The sequence below is a fragment of the Camelina sativa genome, chromosome 14 (assembly GCF_030686135.1).
Source record: "Camelina sativa cultivar CO46 ecotype springtype chromosome 14, ASM3068613v1".
Lineage (NCBI taxonomy): Eukaryota > Viridiplantae > Streptophyta > Magnoliopsida > Brassicales > Brassicaceae > Camelina > Camelina sativa.
The window spans coordinates 28,123,266-28,130,680 of NC_141893.1; the positions used below are offsets into that span (position 1 = coordinate 28,123,266).

The 7,415-nt window shown below is 36.5% G+C and overlaps 1 pseudogene; it reads left to right on the forward strand.

Annotated features, from left to right (window-relative positions):
• Positions 1 to 3,932: 3,932 nt before the first annotated feature.
• On the forward strand, positions 3,933 to 5,149 carry LOC104743962 (F-box/kelch-repeat protein At1g48625 pseudogene; annotated as a pseudogene).
• Positions 5,150 to 7,415: the final 2,266 nt, after the last annotated feature.

The window sequence follows — 7,415 nt, forward strand, 5'->3', positions numbered from 1 at the left end:
GTGTCTTATTTAAAACGGAAGACATGAGTCAAAACACTATGTTGTAGTGTTGAATATTTTAAGGAATATATTAGCCAAGCATTCAATTTGTTGGTAGGCGTTTTTTTAGAATTGGAAGGTATGAGACAACATTATACATTATACCCTTTCTAAACCATTATACATTATACATTATCCATTATACATTATACATTATTTTGTCACGCTACAAGGCTTTTATCCCAGATTTGAAAACCATATTTTTAAACCATATAATTTGATTAGAACCAATTGTGTCACAGCAAATCCTTTGTAATCATATTAATTCATAAATATTGTAACAGTTTGGTTTCACGAATTATGATAGTGTATGCACAGAAGTTTAAAAGAATTGATTAGGTCATCTATGTCTTAAAAATAAACTTATATTTTTGATTTAATTACCTATGTCATTAAAGTGAACTTCTATTACATGGAGATTTGTAGGGTACGATAAATAAGCTTTAAAAACTTCTCCGACATAACAAACTGGTTATTAGATAGAGTGACCCACATGCTGAGAATAAAAATGGGGTTGCTGAAAAAGGTGTCGGTCCTAACGTTATAAATATAGATTTAGATGTATGTGAATATTTTATGAAATATATTAAGCAAATCATTCATTTTGTTGGTAGGTGCCTTCTAAGGAGTGAGAGCTTTAGGAAGATGCACATTGGTAAAGCAACAAGAGAAGGGGAGTCTACGATAATTACGCTGATTGATTACAAACTTTATTTAACGAGTGTCGTTGTTGACAAAGACGTTGATTCATATATACAGCCTAAAGGTAAACTTACGTGTGAGGGTCAAGTCAAGATATCTCAAGTCTTTCACTGTGAGGGTGGTTTATACCTAATAATAGTGATGGCGTTTGCCTTAAGGGAAACACATACAGGGTTGCTGTGAAAAGGAAAGACGGTTACGGCAATCACTTGATCTGTTTTGATTTTACAAAAGAGAGTTTTAGACCGCTTCTGTCTCCGCCGATTAGCGTTAGGGATCATGTTAGAGATCCTGTATATCTATATGAAAATATCTTGTGTTAGAGAAAAGAAGCTTGCGGCTTTATTTCAGCGCTACGAGACATGTGGATATGAACTTGAGATATGGATTACAGCTAAGCTTTACGTCGAAAATGGTGTCGTGGAGCAAGTTCTTGAGAATAAATACGGCGACAATTATACAGGATAATTTCGTCATTGACGAGGAGAAGAAAGTCGCTATGGAAAAAAAAAAAAAAAAAAAAAAAAGAAAGTCGCTATGGGGTTTAAGCACAACCCCAAAACATTTAACATCATTGGAGAGGCTGGATACTTCTTCAGAGTATTTGATCTTGGAGAACATGCCGAACCTAACTGTTGGCCATATGTGTGCTCTTATGTTCCAAGTTCGGTCCAAATCAAGGAACCTGCACAAGGCAATAGCAAAAGACGTCAAAGCGAATTAGAAACACGTCGATTTGATCAAAACATGTTGAGACTTGCCGCTTTTGGGAAGGAAGTACTAGTTATCTAAGACCATCTCCAATGGTTTTCCCTATTTTTTTCTCTATAATAGAGGACCTCTATAATAGAGGTGAGTTTTACTCCAATGGTCCTCTATTCTCACCTCTAAAATAGAGATTGCTATTTTTTCCTCTATTTATAGAGGAACCTTTGTAAAAAAAAAATAGGATTCCTCTATAAATAGAGGAAAAAAATAGTAATCTCTATTTTAGAGGTGAAAATAGAGGACCATTGGAGTAAACATCCTCTAAACTCACCTCTATTATAAAGTTCCTCTATTATAGAGGTAAAAATAGAGGACCATTGGAGATGGCGAGATAGATGAGCCTAATTTATTATGTTACAAGACAGAATAACAAACGAGTCTATATATTTCATTTCTCAATTTAGAAAGCCTAATTTTGTGTAATATAAGTTTTTCTTATCTAATTTTTTGCTGCGCTTTCACTGAGACAGGTAAATCACGCAAAGCTAAACGACCCAATATTTTCAGTAATCTTATGTTTCCATTATATGTTCTCCTTCTCCATGTCTTGGAGACAAACTCTCTAATATGCATGGCCCATAATGGCATTGTTATTGAGATGTAGTCACTTGTAAAAAACTCCTTGTTGTTTTAGATTCTTAAGACGAAATACTCGTCGTTTTACAGTTGTTCTTCATCAAACTAAAGTCAGCTTGAGAGAGTAACCTACTTCAAATCAGTTTCTATGCGGTGTACGCGTAAGTGAGTAAAAAAACAAATATGAAACAGAACTTTGGATCAAATATCACGTTTGTGAATTCCGAAAATAGATAGAACAAAAAATAAATCCTCAAAACTCTAATCCAGAAGAGAAGACTTTAGAGTCAGATGGAAAAATTGGAGAGATTAAAGAAGAAACTTCTAATCTCTCTAATAACCCAAACCCTGATAATTCCCTCAGTAGCCACTGAACAAATTAAGTGTTTCCATCCGCACTCCAGTTCAAGCTCGTGCAGTAGATCACCTGCATTTTTCATTGTACATTAGAACATTCAATACTTACATACACTCAGAACAGAGAGTAGCCAACAAGTAGAGTCTAGACTGAAACAGTTACTTCAAACCCATATGGATTCACTTCAGACATCACAATCTAAAGGAATCAGTGAGCAGAGCTAATCTAAACCAGGTTAGATAATCTACAGTAAACTATACTCTCTTGCCCACAGGATGATAGTTCATCAATCAAATCAGAAATACAATTTTGAGAAACTAAACTACGCATGAGACCAATTGACAAAAACTAAACATTACTTTTGATTCAGCAACAACAAAACTTAGAGCTAAACAATTTACAATAAGATGATCACTATACAAAAAACAGAAGAGTTTATATCTTAGTCTCGTTTACCATAGTGTTAACAAAATAATAAAATAATATTTTACGCTCGTAGCACCGAATTAATAATAATTTAATTTTAAAAAGTTTAAATTCTTTAAAAAATAAAAAACCGGAGTAAATCAAGTAAAATTTGTAAATTTGAATGCTTGATAAATTAAGCTCCTTACTCATTCGTTTTTTGAACCATTTGTGTAACCATTGTTCTATTTTTCATGCGATGTGGGACATTGAGTAAATATTTTCTTTATTCATCGACGGAGTACTATATGTCCGTTTAAAAAAAAAAGTAAATCACATATCTTATGCAGAAAAAATTACAAAATTTATTAATTAAATATATTATATAATAATTCAAAATAATAAATATAAGATCAAATAAAAGTGAAAGGAGAATCATATATTTATGTTTGAATTAGGTACAAAGATTTCTGGAAATTAGATAAAATTTGGAAACTTTTTTTTCCACAAACTTTTCATGTAATTAAATATAACTACAAAAAGGTTAGATTGCCAAATGTACTTCAAGAGTATTAATATAGAATTGAAGATACTAAAATCAGAAAAATAAGGAATTTGTTATTCAAAATTAGATGGGATTCATTTTTTTATTTTCTTCATTACATGCTAAGATTAAAATTTTAACCTTATTAAATAATATCAAATCTAATAAATCTAAAAAAAAAATGAAAAATTAACATGTACAGAAAAAAAAGGATCAAACATGAAGATATATTTTTAAATTTAAATATTATGTAAAAGAATCTGAGAAATAAATAAGTCCTCCAAATTCTCTTGATAAATATCTATAGAAAATAATGTTTATAAGTATATTGATGGTGTTACATTACAAAAAAAAATAAAAATATTGATAAATTTTAATTGAACACTTTTTTGTCGGCGGTTGACACTTGTATCCACGAGAAATTCAGCTCAAGCCCACCATTGGCCTACCTTTGTTAAGTGGTTTGTGTCTTCGATATATTTACTTCTATCTATCCCTTAAATTACAACAAAAAAAAAATCCTAGTGACATTTTGAAACAATGACGACGATGATCTCTAATCTTCCAAGGGATTTGATAGAAGAGATTCTGTCTAGGGTTCCCTTGAAATCTATGAGAACACTGAGATTAACTTGCAAAAAGTGGGGAACTCTTTTAAGAAGTGAGAGCTTTACGAAATTGCACATTAGTAAAGCAACAACAAGAGAAGGGGAGTCTACAATGATCACGTTGATTAATAACCAACTTTATTTAACGAGCGTGGTGGTCAGAAACGACCATATACAGAGCCTAGAGGTAAACTTATGTCTGAGCGTCAAGTCGAGATATCTCAAGTCTTTTACTGTGAGGGTTTACTGTTGTGCATCTTGAACGTAACTACAGTTACTAGGTTTGTGGTTTGGAATCCGTATTTGGGGCAAACAAGGTGGATCAAACCCCGATATACTCATCGAAAGGACAAGTATGGTACGGATAGGTTTAATTACTCTCTCGGATACGTGAGTAAGAAATCATGTCGCAGCCACAAATTCTTGAGATTTATAGATTATCATAGGTATCAATACGTACACCAATTTTTTTGGTATGAAATCTACGATTTTGACTCTGATTTATGGACAACTCTTGATGTCACTCCACACTGGTTTATACCTTACAAGAATAGTGGCATTTCTCTCAAGGGAAACACATATTGGGCTGCTGAGAAAAGGAAAAACGACTACAACAAGTACTTGATCTGTTTTGATTTTACAAGAGAGAGATTTGGACCGCTTCTGCCTCTGCCGTTTAGCGTTAGCGATCATGCATATATGATCTTATCTTGTGTTAAAGAAGAGAAGCTTGCAGCTTTAATTCAGCGCCACGAGACACATGTATATGGATTTGAGATATGGACTACAACTAAGCTTGAAGACGAAATGGTGTCGTGGAGCTTGTTTTTGAGAATAAACACATGGGCAATACACGAGAGTTTCGTTATTGACGAGGAGAAGAAAATCACCATGGGGTTTAATAAAAGTCTTAGAACAATTAACATCATCGGAGAGGCTGGATACTTTAGAGAACTGGATCTTGGAGAACATGTTGAATATAATTGTTTGCCACATGTGTGCTCTTATGTTCCAAGTTCTGTCCAAATCAAGGAACTTGCACAAGGCAACAGCAAAAAACGTCAGAGTAATCTAGAAAATCGTCGATTTAAGCAAAACATGTCGAGACTTGTCGCATTTGAGAAGGCAGTATATTCCAAAAGGAGGTAGATATCATCAGCCTGATTTGTTATGTTACAACTTACTAAACAGAATAACAATAATGGGATATCAATCCCAAATCAATCATCATCATGTATATTAACTATAATTCATCCTCTTTGTAACTCTTTAGGAAAGTAAATATACGCTTCTAGCTATATATCTTTGTAATCGTCATTGTGAATAAGACATCACAAACTTCTTTGAACATTTTTTATCGATTTGTTCACGGTATCAGAGCTCTGAACATTTTTTTTCTCGTTTCTCCTTGTTTCTGTTTTCTCGATGGCTACTCCAACGAACTCGAACTCAACCGAAACTACGACAAACCCGACTATGGTGGAGACACGCCGTACGATCTCCCCTTACGATCTTACTGCGGCTGACAACCCCGGTGCTGTGAGCTCTCATCCCTTACTCAAGTGATCGAACTACGATGAATGGGCTTGTGGAATGAAAACTGCTCTTTCTTCCCGCAAGAAGTTTGGCTTTCTCGATGGCTCTATCGCTCGACCCAATGAAGGCTCTCCAGATCTCGATGATTGGTGGACAATTCAGGCGCTCCTTGTTTCCTGGATCAAGATGTCCATCGATCCGTCTCTTCGTTCTAGTATCTCCCACCGCGATGTTGCTAAGGATTTATGGGACACCTTGAAGAAACGATTTTCTGTTAATAATTGTCCTTGCATTCAACAGCTGAAGGCGGAGTTGGCCTACTGCAAGCAACGAGGTCTCGCCATTGAGGCTTACTTCGGCAAACTCAATAGGATTTGGGATAACATGGCTCACTATCGTCCCGTGCGCGTTTGCAAGTGTGGGAAGTGTGAGTGTGATAAGGTTCAAGAATTTCTTTCTGGTCTCGATGATAACTATCATACCGTGCGGTCTACTTTGGTCTCTCGTATGCCTCTTCAGCCCTTGGAGGAGGTGTACAACGTTGTTCGCCAAGAAGAAGATCTCAAGACTACTGCTCGTCTAACTGAACCTACGCCGGAAGTTGCTGCTCACGCGGTGCAGGTGAAGCCACGCTCGACTTCTTTTCGTAACAATGTTTCCGACCCCAATGTTGTGTGTAAGCATTGCAAACGCTCTGGTCATCCTTACGACAGTTGCTTTGCTGTTCTTGGCTATCCTGAATGGTGGGATGACCGACCAAGAAGCAGGACTATCACTAGTCGTGGTCGAGGAGGTGCTTCCTCTAGTCGTGGGCGTCACATTAATTATGCCAATGCTGTTCATGTCCCTCCCACACCAAACTCTCACTAGGCGAATTACACAATCACGGATGCTGATCGCAATGGTGTAAGTGGTCTCAATGATGATCAGTGGTGTATGTTGATAAATCTCTTGAATGGGGGCTCCAACACAAACACTGAAAAACTCTCCGGTAAGTCATGTGTTTCTTCTTGGATTTTAGACTCTGGTGCGTCTCATCACTTAACAGGAAATTTTGAGCTTTTAACGGCTGTTCGCGATATGCCTCCTGTTCTTGTTATCTTGGTTGATGGTCGCGAAAGGGTTTCTACAAAAGAAGGCACTGTTGTCTTAGGGTCCAATCTGGGTTTGAAATCAGTCTATTTCGTTGAAGCGCTAACCACTGATCTGATTGTAGTAGGATAGTTAATGGATGAGAACCATTGTGTGCTTCAACTCGCTGATCACTTTCTTGTCATTCAGGACCGCGCTTCGAGGACAGTGATTGGAGCGGGTAAGCGGGACTCCGGAACCTTCTACTTTCACAGAACTGAGCTTGTTGCAGCGGTTCGGACTCGTGAGGATACGTCCTATGAGTTGTGGCATCATCGCTTGGGACATCCTTCTCCTCAAGTTGTTGGTTCTCTTAAAAATATTTCAGTTTCTGTTCCTTCTGATATTTCGAATAAGGCGTGTGATGTTTGTCTCCGCGCTAAGCAAACACGATCTCCATTTCCGTCTAGCATCAATAAAACTACAAGAGTTTTTGAGTTAATTCATTCCGATTTATGGGGTCCTTATCGTTCTGCTTCACATTGTGGTGCACGTTATTTTTTAACGATTGTCGATGACTACTTACGCAGCGTATGGATTTATCTCTTAACTGACAAAAATGAAGCACCAATCCGTTTGAAAAATTTCTTAGCCATGATTAAAAATCAGTTTAACACCACCGTTCAACGCTTCCGTAGTGATAACGGCACCGAATTTATGACTCTGACGAATTACTTTCAGCAAGAGGGGGTTCTTCATGAGACCTCTTGTGTAGGTACTCCTCAGCAAAACGGAAGAGCTGAACGTA